This window comes from Sceloporus occidentalis, unplaced genomic scaffold (genome assembly GCF_023333645.1).
Source record: "Sceloporus occidentalis isolate IW3139 unplaced genomic scaffold, rSceOcc1.0.p SCAF_112, whole genome shotgun sequence".
In the NCBI taxonomy this organism is placed as follows: domain Eukaryota; kingdom Metazoa; phylum Chordata; class Lepidosauria; order Squamata; family Phrynosomatidae; genus Sceloporus; species Sceloporus occidentalis.
The window spans coordinates 1,926,991-1,941,739 of record NW_028317092.1 but is presented as its reverse complement, the minus strand read 5'-3'; positions in this window follow the sequence as shown (position 1 = coordinate 1,941,739).

The window sequence follows — 14,749 nt, the reverse complement described above, 5'->3', positions numbered from 1 at the left end:
TCAACTGTAGTGTAAGTGCTGGTTGTGTCTCAGTGGCACTGGGGTGCCCTTGCCCTGGGCTGGCACTAGTGCCTACTGCCTGTCCTGCTTAAATAAATTAAATAGAATTCATAAATAATAATTTAATAGAGTCTATAATTTAATAGTTCATTATAATATTATATATATATATATATTTGTCAGTCATATATATATATATACTATAATATACTAGTGTAGAGTGTACTGTAGACATTCATCTACTAGTGTCTAATTTAAAATCAGTAATATTAATTAATATAATTAATAATTTAATTCATTATAAAATTATATATATATTTGTCAGTTATAGTTAGTAATAGTATACTAGTGTAGAGTGTAGACATTCAAGACATCTACTAGTGTCTAATCTAAAATCAGTAATATCAATAATTCTATAATTCTTTCTTATCTTAATAGTTAATTAAATTAGCTATAAATAAAAGTAATAATATTAATTAATTACTACTAGCGTATAGTTCAACTAATCTTATTAGTACTGGTGCTGCAGCTCTATAGTTTGTGCTTTGCTTTAGCAACAGTAAGAGACCAAGTAAATTTTTCTTAATTAATAATCTTTCATTTTATTTCATTTGTTTTGCTCACCTCAGTCCATCAGTGAAGTGAACTTGTTGGGCTAGTGAGTGCAGCCGCATAAGTGCTGTGTTTTTTTTTTGATCAGCAAGCAGTGACGTTAACTGTTTTGCAAAGATTTTCTCATTTATTTTACATTTTATTTCAATTTTATTAAAAGTACCCTTAGTGTTTTGCTCACCTCAGTCCATCAGTGAAGTGAACTTGTTGGGCTAGTGAGTGCAGCCGCATAAGTGCTGTGTGTTTTTGTTCAGCAAGCAGTGAAGCTAACTGTTTTGCTGTGACATTTTATTTTATTTCTAATTCTTTTCAAGAAAAATTGACTGTGACGAGCTGTACTAAGCAACGCTTCAAGCTACTAGCTGTAGTACTAAAATAATTCTAATCTTCTTTAATCTTAATCTATAATATATTATAAATAATATATAACAATATAAATTCTAATTCATAATCTATAATATAAGTAATTCTAATTCTAAATTCTAATTCATAATCTATATTCTTCTATCTATAATACATAGTATATAAGTAAATTATTTCTAATCTATTAATATTATATAACTTAATATTAATTAATAAATCATATACTGAATCTGATTTAACCTCACTTTAGCTTAGTGGGTTTGAGAGCGTCTGCCTAGAGGTAGACTTATAGTAAGGAAATATAGCTTTAGGCTAGCATAGTAGTAGGCTAAGCTCTTAGGCCTGTGTAAATTCAAATTAAAAATAAAATACTGCTAGTTATTAAATAGTTAATCTTGAGTTAATAATTCAAATAACTTTAGCACTTTGGCAGATTGCACACAACAGCACAGTGCAGTAGTGCATAGTTTTACTTTTTAAGCAGTAGCACCGAAGAGAACTTCCTCTAATTTTTTTGTCTTTAATTCGTTTTTCCTTTTTTTTTTTTTTTTATAGTTTTTTAAACACTACACTACACTACACACACAACACAAAATTTGAAATGGATCCTCCTTTTGGGACTAAGGAGGGACAAACTCCATCTACCACCACCACCAGCACCACCAGCACCACCACCAGTTCTAAGCTGCAGCCTTTGCGTCAGTCTAGTCGGCCAAGTAGGCCAAGCTCTCGCTTATCATTTGGGGAAGCATTGCTTGAAGGATCATCAAGTAAAGGAAAGGCACCAAAAGCAGGCAGTAGTAGTGCGGCTAGGCCCACAAGCTCTATAGTTTTTTATGGAAAGCCTAAAGCACCAGAAGCACGTTCAAAGTTAAAGGGTAGCACAAGTAGTACCAGCCCAGTGACTAAAAAGAAGTGCCTTTTGCCCCAAGCAGCATCTTCCCCATCCACAAGCAGCATGCAAGGTACCAAGCAGAGCCAAATTAGCAGCAAGACTCAGAGGGGTTCCAAACCAAAGCGATCTCATTCCTTTGTAGGGAAAACCACCACCACCACCACCCCCACCGCCTCTACCACCACTAGTGCTGCGCCTACTGTTCCCACTGGTACCGCCACGCCATGTCCTCCTAGTACCTCTAGCAAGCCACCAAGTCCTTACAAAATTTTTGTAAAGACAGTTAGAGAGAGGGCTACACATAGTGGAACTCCACCTAGCGAGGTAGCAGAGGAGCCTGAGACTGAGAGGCCAAGTGCAGAGTCTATTCCTCCTGCTCGCACTACTACTAGTCACGAGTCTCACGACGATATCAGTCTTAGCTCCAGCCTAGCAGGAATTCCATTCGATCTGGCTAATGAAGAGCTAGACTATGAGCCAGAGGAAGTAGAGGAGATGAGTGGTCAGGAATCATATTCCTCAGGGAGCAGTGTCCAAATGACTAGTGCACAATTTTCCCCTGAGCCTCCACCTTCTCCGCTACGATCATCACCGTCACCACCACCACCAGCAGCAGCAGCAAAACCTAGCAAATCTAAAGCAATTAGCAGTCCCACTATGGCCAGTACTGTTACCACCAGTCCCACCATCACCACCACCACCAGCAGCAGCAGCAAAACCTAGCAAATCTAAAGCAATTAGCAGTCCCACTATGGCCAGTACTGTTACCACCAGTCCCACCACCACTAGTTCTGCCTCTGTTCATCCACTCCGAGTAGTAGGAGCAGCACCCAAGGCACACTCCAAGGCTATGCGCGCCCCAATTTGGGAGCACTTTGAAAATGTTGAAGAAGGGCGCTATGGAAAGTGCAAACATTGTGGGAAGCTAATAAGCAGAGGGAAAGTGTCTGGCCATTTTACCAGTGCTAGCATGAAGCATCACCTCAGCACTCAACACAATGCTGTGCTATTGGGGAAAGATGCAGAAGTAAAACTTAGTGCAGGCAGCATAGCTGGTGGCCGTGGAAAAACCCCAACAGCTTCTTCTTCTGAGCCAATAGCAGCAGCAGCAGCAGCAGCTAGTGATGGCAGCCAGAGACCAAGGCAGGTTGGAGCACTGCATGTCCAGCCCACCCTGGAACAATTTGTGGCATTCCAATCCAAAAGGTCAATGCCCAAACAGCAGGCCAATAAAGTAACGCCACTGATTGGTCAGTTCATTGCTGTTGGAGGGGCATCCTTCTCTATGATCGAAGGGGAGCCTTTCAAACAATTGATGGCGGCTGTGGCTCCACAATATACAGTTCCGTCACGTTCCACTTTCAGCAGGAACATTGTCCCCTCATTGTATCGGTCCTGTGTTGCAGCAGTGAAAGAGGAGCTTTCCAAGGCTGCTGGTCAGTCTGTTCATTTCACTACAGATTGTGGAGTGCACCTAGCGGCCAGCATGCCTTTCTTTCTTTGACAGCACACTGGTGGCAGCCCGGTGTGTCTAAGGAAGCTGCTGCAGCAGGCTACCGATCTTTCCTTCTCCATGCAGAAGTGATGGATGAAAAGCACACTTCCCAAAATATTCTGCATGCAATGAGGAAAATGTTTAGCCTTTGGGTGGGAGCAGAGGCGGGCACCAATGTTGAAGTTGGTTTTGTGGTAACTGACGGAGGTGCCAATATGGTGAAAGCGCTGCGAGATGGTCATATTGTTGGTGTGCGCTGTGCAGCCCACATCATCCATCTTGTAGTGAAGGCAGCAATGTCAGAAGGAACTAATGTGGCAGCAGTAGTTCTGTCCCGCTGCAGAAAGATCGCTGGGCACTTTCACCATAGTGTTAAGGCTAGCCAACTTTTGAGGGAAGAGCAAGAGAGGTCAGGTCTTCCCGTACACTGCCTACGTCAGGATATCAGTACACGGTGGAACTCCACGTTAGACATGCTGGAGAGGATTTTGGAGCAGCAGAGGGCAATCCATAATCTTGCCTCAGAGCACAATATTGGGATTACCTCTCCATTGAATAGGGAGGATTGGACAGTGATCGCCCAGCTAGTGGCAGTCCTTAAACCATTCAGGGATGCCACAGAAAATTTAAGCTCAAACACTGCCAGTCTGGCCCAGGTAATCCCAGTGTTCTCCCATCTAGGCAGCAAGATGGATGTGTTCCTTGGAAACCGTGAGGCTGTTCAAGGTGGCACTCTACATCCTGACGTAGCAGCCATAGTCAGGAAGCTGAAGGATCTGCTAAAAGTACACCTTCACAAACGAATGGAAGAGAGTCCCGAAATGATGCTAGCGTGCCTTTGCGATCCAAGAATTAAGGGAAAGCTAGCTTTGAAATTTAATGTTCTCAGTAGCTACCGGGAGCAATTGGTCAACAAGGTGCGTGACTGGCAGCGTAAAATGGGAATGCTGTCCGAGGAGGGAGAGGTGCAGGAGGAGGAAGAGATGATGTGGTCTGCTACTCCTAGCAGCAGCATCAGCAGCAGTGCCACAAGCAGCACAACACAGCTGAGTGGAGCAGCTGCGTTTTGGGAAGAGGCACTTGGGAGTATAGTTGGACCATCTGACAGAGCTAGCAGCAGAAAGGAGAGTAGTGCTGCTGAAATGGTCAAACTTTACCTCTGTGAAGTTCCTTCTGCGCCTAATGTTGATCCTCTTAGCTACTGGGATGAAAAGAAGAGTGTGTGGCCTGCACTCTCATGGGTTGCGCAGCAGCTACTATCATGTCCGCCAACCACTGTTCAAAGTGAGCGCGTGTTTTCTATGACTGGAAACATACTGAGTCCACAGTGCTCACGCATGGCACCTCATCAGATGGAGCAAATTGCCTTTCTTAAATTCAATCTGCCCAAGTTGGGTTACCCAGCTCTTAGCTTGGAAAGTTAATTTTTTTTCTCTGTAATGTTTAAGGTAGTTTCTCCCCCTGGTTGCACGTGTTTGTGGTGTGGCAACGTCTGCTACCTCCGCCGGTGTAGCCAATTTACGCTAGGGCCTAGTGTCTGAGTTCTGGAAGTCCGCTCCCAAACGCCATGGACTGACAGACTTTCATGCTTTGCCCTGGGGTGAAACAGGTGAGCGGGTCGTCAATTGCCCACTCATTCACCTTTTTCCTTTTCCAACGCTGCTGCTGGTGGTGGTGCCAGCATCTTTTGCCAGTTCGCTTCCTGGCTGAAATCATGCCTCAAATGTCCCTAATGGAGAGGGTAGTTTCTCCCCCTGGTTGCACTTGCTGCGGTGTGGCAATGCCTGCTACCTCCGCCGGTGTAGCCAATTTACGCTAGGGCCTAGTGTCTGAGTTCTGGAAGTCCGCTCCCAAACGCCAAGGACTGACAGTCTTCGGATGCTTTGCCCTGGGGTGAAACAGGTGAGCGGGTCGTCAATTGCCCACTCATTCACCTTTTTCAGTTTCCAACGCTGCTGCTGGTGGTGGTGCCAGTATCTTTTGCCAGTTCGCTTCCTGGCTGAAATCATGCCTCAAATGTCCCTAACGGAGAGGGTAGTTAGGGTAGTTTCTCCACCTGGTTGCACTTGCTGCGGTGTGGCAATGCCTGCTACCTCCGCCGGTGTAGCCAATTTACGCTAGGGCCTAGTGTCTGAGTTCTGGAAGTCTGCTCCCAAACGCCAAGGACTGACAGTCTTTGGATGCTTTGCCCTGGGGTGAAACAGGTGAGCGGGTCGCCAATTGCCCACTCATTCGCCTTTTCCAATGCTGCTGCTGCTGCTGGTGGTGGTGGTGCCAGCGTCTCTTCTCTGCCAGTTCGCTTCCTGGCTAGTGTCATGCCTTAAATGTCCCTAATGGAGAGGGTAGTTTCTCCCCCCTGGCTGCGTCTGTTTGCGGTGTGGCAACGCCTGCTACCTCCGCCGGTGTAGCCAGCTTACGCTAGGGCCTTGTGTCTGAGTTCTGGAAGTCCGCTCCCAAACGCCAAGGACTGACAGTCTTTGGATGCATTGCCCTGGGGTGAAAGAGGTGAGCGGGTCGTCAATTGCCCACTCATTCGCCTTTTCCAATGCTGCTGCTGCTGCTGGTGGTGGTGGTGCCAGCGTCTCTTCTCTGCCAGTTCGCTTCCTGGCTAGTGTCATGACTTAAATGTCCCTAATGGAGAGGGTAGTTTCTCCCCCCTGGCTGCCTCTGTTTGCGGTGTGGCAACGCCTGCTACCTCCGCCGGTGTAGCCAGCTTACGCTAGGGCCTTGTGTCTGAGTTCTGGAAGTCCGCTCCCAAACGCCAAGGACTGACAGTGTTTGGATGCTTTGCCCTGGGGTGAAACAGGTGAGTGGGTTGTCAATTGCCCACTCATTCACCTTTTCCAATGCTGCTGCTGCTGCTGCTGCTGGTGGTGCCAGCGTCTCTTCAATGCCAGTTCGCTTCCTGGCTAGTGTCATGCCTCAAATGTCCCTAATGGTAAGGGCAGTTTCTCCCTCCTGGTTGCACTTGCTGCGGTGTGGCAACGCCTGCTACCTCCGCCAATGTAGCCAGCTTACGCTAGGGCCTTGTGTCTTAGGGGTTTTTTGCCTTCTTTTGGATCAAGAATAGGAAGGTTAGGTAGAAGGTTGAACTTGATGGGCTTAGGTCTTTTTTCAACCTTATGAATTATAAACTATGTATTCGGGGCCATAGATTGGCTATCTATACAGCATTGAGAGATGGAGCCAAGGAGAAACGACATGCCAAACATTTTCTAGCAACTAAACATTAACTGCAATCATTAAGGTTCACTGCCATTGATCATATACCACCGTTAACGAGGGGAGGACTATTGCATAGGGAAGTCTTATGCACATTAACCATGGATATGGTGTTTCCAAAGGGTTTAAATGAGAATCTCCCTAGGTTGTGTTTTTTGGATCCTAGATACATTTATAATGATATTCATCAGGGACTTCAATAGGCTTTCATGTACGTATAGAATTCGTACAGGATTCCATTTGTGTCAAAATGTTGAGAACTTTACAATAATATGTTTATTGTTTGGATATTAATGTCTTTTAGGCATAATTATATTTAGGTATCTCTATGAGTTGTATATTAGCGGTAGTGTATTTATTATATCCTTTGTATATTTTTTGCATATTTAATACACGCGGTGGGAGGGCATGACACATATATTAGGATTGGTATTTATAGCTTGTTATGATGTGAAGCCTTGATGAAGATCCCTGCGTGAGACTGAAATGTTGATGTATTTGTGAATAAACCACTGGACGTGCATTTTGAGTGCTTATTTCGTGTTTATAGTTTTTATGTTACGGTACAACACTGGAGTAACAAATTGAACTATAGTTTAATGCAAATTAATTAAATGTATTTACTTTTACACACACTTTTTAAAACTTTTTACATCTTTAAATCACTTTTAGTATGTCTTCATGTAATCATCTGTTTTATGGAATTTGTAAGATTTTGACGCATTCATTGCTTTCTCAGAACATGTTAAGTGTAGCCTTGATAATAGCTATAGGTCTTTAAGGGAATTTAAATCGGGTATGTTCCCAGGCCACTGAAACATTTTATCATCATCTCTTCAATAAAGTTCTAACATTTTCTTGATGGGTGACCTGCTGCAAGGTTGTGCTGCAGTATTCCATCTCCATTTAGGAATTTATGTGGAATAATTCTGTGCTTTAGTATTTTAATATGTGTATGGAAGTTCATTATCCACTCAATAGGGACAAGATTTACCAGTAGATCTGATAACACATTTATTATAGCCAGGGGCGTAACTAGATGCCTCAGGGCCCGTGTGCGAGAATCTGTTAAGGGCCCCCCCCCTCACCCCCCCAAAAAAACATGATTTTTACCCAACAATTTTTTTTCAACAAATTCAACAAATTCAATTTACATATTGAATCATATCTGTAAAAAAATCAAAGAAAAAGGGGCGCATGTACAAAGGGCATAATCCAGGGGTGTCCAAGTTTTTTCTGCAGTGGGCCACTTCATCAGAATTGTATACGTGCGCGGGCCGCACTCATTTTTCACTGTGACAAAAAATATGGCCTTTAATAAAATATGCAGATTAAAATAAAGTAAAATGACACAAAACCTTTACTCTTCCTCTCACTGATTTCTGGGCCTTGAAAGTTTTGCGACTACAAATTCAGGATTCCCTAGATTTATTCTAGGGATGAACTAAAATGAAAATTCTGGACCAAAACATTCAGGGTTCACTTAGCCAAAACGGAAAATGACCCCCACCTTTAAAAATAATAATAAAAACTCACATGTTTAATAAAAGTAGGTAACACACAATTGGACAAAATTAGCAATATGACTTGGCATGATAGGAGTGTGATTGCTAACAGCAATCACACTCCTATCATACCAGGCAACAAGTAAATGCTGGTACCTAGGCATGATGGGACTGTGCTCGGTGTGATTGCTGTTAGCAATCACACTCCTATCATGCCAAGTCAGCCAGTACATGCTGGTACAGGGTGGCTGTAAGTGATGTGCAGACCCCATACTGCTGGCAGCATCACTACACAAGGGGGGCAGCTAGCTAGGTTTTAGCATGTACTGGCTGACTTGGCATGATAGGAGTGTGATTGCTAACAGTAGTCACAGTCCCATCATGCCTAGGTTCCAGCACTTACACATCCATCCAGTAAATGCTGGAACCTAGGCATGATGGGACTGTGATTGCTGTTAGCAATCACACTCCTATCATGCCAAGTCAGCCAATACACGCTGGTACAGGGTGGCTGTAAGTGATGTGCAGACCCCATACTGCTGGCAGCATCAATACACAAGGGGGGCAGCTAGCCAGGTTTCAGCATGTACTGGCTGACTTGGCATGATAGGAGTGTGATTGCTAACAGCAATCACAGTCCCATCATGCCTAGGTTCCAGCACTTACACATCCATCCAGTAAATGCTGGAACCTAGGCATTATGGGACTGTGATTGCTGTTAGCAATCACACTCCTATCATGCCAAGTCAGCCAGTACATGCTGGTACAGGGTGGCTGTAAGTGCAGACTCCATACTGCTGGCAGCATCACTACACAAGGGGGGCAGCTGGCCAGGTTTCAGCATGTACTGGCTGAATTGGCATGATAGGAGTGTGATTGCTAACAGCAATCACAGTCCCATCGTGCCTAGGTTCCAGCACTTACACATCCATGCTATCACACACACATCACACACACACACACGCACACACACACACACACACACACACACACTCATAATCATTCATTCACAGATTCATTCCCTCAATCACACACACACTCATTCAAACACCCTCCCCACCCCCTTACCTGCACTGCAGCTCCTCGATGCCGCTCACAGACTTCAACAGGGGGCGCGGCCTCCCTCTGCCTTCTCTGCTAAAGCACAGAGGAAGTAGGATGTCACGTGAACTCCGCTTCCTCTGTGCAGTCCAGAAGACCCTCCCACAAGTAAGTAGCAGGGCTTGAGGTGCGGCTCGCGTAAGATCGGTTGCCCTGGCTGCCGATCTTACGCGGGCCGCACCTCGAGGTCTCGCGGGCCGCATGTTGGACGCCCCTGCCTTATTAAAAAAAAAAAAAAACGGAAAAAAGATTTCGGGCGGCCCCTTGGCTTGGGTCCCCCTGCCGCCGGGGCCCGGTCACAGTCGCGACCCCTGCGACCCCGGTAGTTCCGCCACTGATTATAGCCTTGAAAGAAAACGTGAGTTTTGTAAAACTTACAAATTTAACTTTTCCCAGTCTTACATACTACCGTATTTTTTAAATGATCCCCTACCTTTCTTCTTGTTTTCTTTATTTATTTTAATTGTCCTCTTTTCCCTGGTATTTGCTCCATTAACCAGGCCTCCTGGAGAGATTGCGCCTCTGTGCACACCCTTTCCCATGATTGGAAAAACAAGGGAGAAGCTGTCCCTGTAGTATACACTGTGCGAAAGTACTCTAAAAAAGGACAGAATAGTGCAGAGGGATCCAGGGAGAAAGAGAAGAGGGCAACTGAAGGCAATATGGCGGTTCTTACAGTGACATCCTCTCACCTGGTAGGAGTATAGGAAGATGACGTCACCACAAGCGCCACCATATTGCCCTCAGTTGGTGCTTTCAGTGACATCCTTTTTTCCGATTGGAGGATCGGGGAGGACCTCACCGCAATGCCACTATTTAGGCGGAAGTTGTTGGGTTATGTCCAAAGAGTGGATGCAGACCCACAAATTTCTATGAAAATTCAGAGCTTTTTGCTTCGTTCTTGTGAGTGGTAAGTTGATGTGAGGGCAAAATGATTGTGCTTGCAGGGACATCACTGCAAGCACCTCCATTTTGGAGGAAGTTCCTCATATCATTATATCATTAGCACCTGTTTGGTACACCTAACCATATGCCTACAAAATCCCTGACTTTGTGCAAGTGTACCTAGAAGAATTGATGCTGTTTCAGCAAAAGTGTGGTCACACTAAATATTGATTTAATTTAGATTTTTATTCTGTTCACTCACTTTGCATTTTGTATAATAAAAAACAAACAACTATTAAGATGCCTAAAACTTTTGCACGATACTTTACATTTTCTCGAAAAGGGCATCAAAGCCTATCTAGAAGTGACGGTTGTTTGGCCCTCGATGCTTCTTATAATGCAATTGGTCATATGCCTAAGTCTTGCTGAGGAATAAGATGTAGCTGTTCCATGATAAACAATCTTGATTTATGCTGAACCCTATGAATGTATACGTTTTATGTGTGATTAATAGTACTAGGCTGTATCTGTGGCATGGTGGTGAGATGGATGCTGCATTTGATCTTTCACCTCATATCTGCAGCGGGTACACAAATCTAAATGGGCACTAAGCACCACATTATTAGATTGAATTGGATGGAGCGTTATAGAACCAAAATTAAATACCTTCCTTACAAAGAAAAATTCGCAGGCATGGATTCATAGACAAGGTGGAGGGCTGACTGAGAAACCAATAGTTCTTCTTTTTCGAAATTTCATAGTGATTAGTAAAAGGAGAAACTTGACATTATTAGTTTTAGAGACAGTAAATCATGGGTAATCTTTAATAATATCTGTGTTGCTGGAGGAAAATTGCCTTTGTCAGTCAGTAGCTCTCCATGAAACCCGCTAGTCTGTCTTTGTTGCATAACTAATTACCAAGAACTGTAAAGAAATGTACTCAATTGTAATATTTAATTCAAATGAAATGTTTAATTTAGATGATGTTGATATAATTCCTGTTATTGTTTTATTATTAACCATTTGAAGTTGCATGCATATAATCTATTTTCCATGTGAAATCATAACTGTCATAATATTAAGTAATACATAACAGTTTCAAATATGTATTTTTGGTATGTTGATAATAAAACGCTGGTAATAATTAAACAAATCTACACAAAATAATCATGGCTGGGAACTTACCAGTGTAAGAACTTACCAGAGCTTTTCCTCTTCTGATGGTGTGTCTTCAGGGGGTGGGCTAAGCCCCAGACAGTGTAGGAGAAAGAGGGTGGGAAGTGGGCATGGTGAAACATTACTCCCCCTGCCCTAACAAAGAGACCTAGGAGAACCAGAGCTTCACCTGGAGACCTCAGGTCAAATCTGGGGAGTTCCCAGGTATGTTTGTAGGTGTCAAGGACCGCAACACAGCTCATCACCAGAGTACCCGTGTCTAGCACTTCCATTCAGTGCTCGGTTATTGTACTGGCTGAGCTGCTACTCTTGCAGTAGATATCCTACATTACTGGTTGCTGATTTGTGCCTTGTTCCTGAGTACGTTGATTTCTCCATTCCTGACCCAGCTTGCCGGACCATTTTATATTCCCTGTAGCTGATATTTGCCTGTTCCTGACGACGCTGATTTCTACATTCCTGACACGGCTTGTTTGACCATTCTATTTTTGGGACTGTGTTCATTACTGGTGCCTATCCTTGCAATCACGGCATACTGGGTTCCTCACTCGAATTCCACGTTACAATAGGAAGCAAAAACAAATAATTAAAGTGACATGTTTGTTTATGGTAATTGTGTGTAAGTTATGAATTTTAATAGTATCAATTAGTCATGTTGGCAAAATGGCATTTTGGTGGAAGTTCTCGCCGGGCTATGTCAGCGGAGATGTGGATGAAGATAGAAGATTGAAGATAGATACTGCTACTGCTGCTGCTTCTCTTTGACCATCCATACACTGAGAGAATCTTTTTTTTAAATCTATAATATTGAGGAAATGTAGTCTTGCTCCACAGGCTGTATGTTCCTATAATCTGCCAACCCAGGCCCAGTGCCCTACTACTACCGCTGCACCTCTTTCACCATCCTTACTCTGGGGAACGTCTAAAAAAAATCATCAGCAGCATCCGCCATACACTGTATGGCGGCGGAAGCCCGTTTTAAAAGAGTAGATCACCTCCTAAACTTCAATGGTGTGGCCGAAATGCCTCAACAGTGAGGCATTCAGTGACACCGAACACCAACCCCAGGAGAGCAGTCACAACCGCCACTGCAAGATTTTGCCATTCGCAAGATGGCGGCACGTCAAAAAAATAAAGGAGTTGAAACTGAGAACTCTGGCTCCACTTGCAAGTTTGACAAAGACTGGTGGTAGAATTAGTGCAATTAGTGCATGGAAAGAGTTAAAATACAGCATTTGAAATACCCTGAGGTGTCTAATCTTCAAAAAATATATGGTTTGATGGGGTAAGTTGCGTTGGTAAGTTTTGCATAACGTGCAAAAAAAAAGCAAAAAAAATCATAAAAATATTGGGTATTTCTAAACTCAGGACAAACAGTAGAATGTATTTAGCAGGTTTTTTCATTAGCTTTTATAGATGAGTAAAAGTCAGAAAAAGTATTTTTTCAAAATTTTTCACCGTATTTTATACGTTTTTTATACGTTTTTACAGTAAATTATATGATACAATCAAAATAATGAAAAAATCTAAAAAAAGCTCTTCTTGTCCTGTAAAAAAACAATATATCACTTGTGTGGGTTCAGTTAACAGGAAAGAAAATTACAGCTAAACACGAGCAGCGCAGAAATCTTGAAACAGCCATTGTTACGAAGGGTACAAAAAATAAAATCAGCCATTGTCACGAAGGGGTTAAATATTATTTGTGACTAGCTTAAAAATTCCTTGTTAAACCATATAACAATGATTTTAATAAATGTTACATTTAATAAATGTTAGTTACATTTTCACTATGTCTGTTCAGTAGAAGACCTCCTCATTACCCATGCTGAATTTCTGAAACTCTGCATATAGATTGTAATGAAGAATAGTAGTTTCAAATAAGCAATATACACTGATGTAACAGTTTTAAACACAAATTATGGCAATTTTTTTCACATAAACTTTGCTGCTTTAGCAAAATTATTTTGCCAACATTTTATAAGCCTGTATAAAACAGATTTTCTGAATGTGCAATAGTAATCAAGAATGTAATGAGATCCTCTGAACTTTAAATCAAAGAAAATAGTATGAATGCAAAGATACCTTAGCAAAACACAAAATAAATATATTTTTTTTACCACTTTCTTCTTTTCATCAGACATCAAAGTTATATTTGCATTCTCCACAGGGCGTGAGGCGATTATGGTATTTTTTACAAATACTTATTGTGGTGTTAAACCAAATATAAAAAAAATATCACAAAGGTTAGTATACTTTAGCAGATATTTAATAAGAGGCAAAAACACAGTAACATACAATAGAGTGACAGCCCAACATACAACGCAACACTTTCCAAGACTAACCTGCAACCAAAGGTCCCAACATAAGCCAGCACACCACAGATTGCCCCATCCATGCAGGATGGTGGGCAGAGAGAGGCTGAACTAAGATGTTGCATTCAACAGGCATGTTGAAATGCTTGTGAGATCCCTGGTGTGCCCTTGTTAACATATCAAAAGACACATGTGATACAGGAAGAGTTCGACGGACAAAAACATTGCCAACAATACTTGTTATGTTACCACACTTATTTTTTATATTATCAAAATTTGCATTGTTGCATTGGTTTTTGGTAGAAAACTGTTGCGGCAATTTATAGGTATCTGATACATATATATTTGTTCCCCTTCAGGAAAAATAGGTCTGGATTCAGTGGCAGTAATTGTAAAGCAATCCTCAAAGATACAATTAAAAAATTACAAATAATGACAGGGTCACTTAATGAAACCTGGGCAGCATATCTGTTTTATATATTCTTTCTACTGAAGTTTAAGTAATGATTACTATATAGTAACTTGTGATACCTTTAGCTCAAGCATTCTGTATTGGATGTAACCCATTAAATCTAAAAAGTGGCCAAGACATGTCCTGCCAAAACAAAAAATCATAAAAGCTTTAGCTCTAACCCATTGACTTCTGGAGGGGAGTAAAGATAATTTATCATTGATCTTGTGCACACTGCAAAATATAAACACTTACATAAACATAGAAGATCAAGATATAGTTCAGATGTCAAAGTCAAATTTGGGTTGTTGGTTCACTACCACAACATATATTTTTCATATACATCTAGCTGCTTTATCTACTTGTTGTGATGGCACTAGAATTAAGAAAGTTGACAAAATGATTGTTTTCCTACACTGATGTTTTATTTTCATTATTATGATATTTATTTCCAAATTACAAATCCACAAACTAAGCAAATATATTTGCCTTTCATTTCAAATTATTTTTTACAATTTCTGTTTTTTTCAGGCTTGTCTTTGTGACTCTTTTTGCCTTTACTATTTTATGACACATTGCCAATATGCACTGATTGCTACCAACATGATTGTTTTTCACTAGCACTCTTATCAAATGATTAAGTCGAATGTTCCATGATCTGATGTCTATGCCAGAGATGCTCCAGCTGCCCCAAAGCCCTCCTGATATGTGTCCATGAAGTTCCTGCTGATG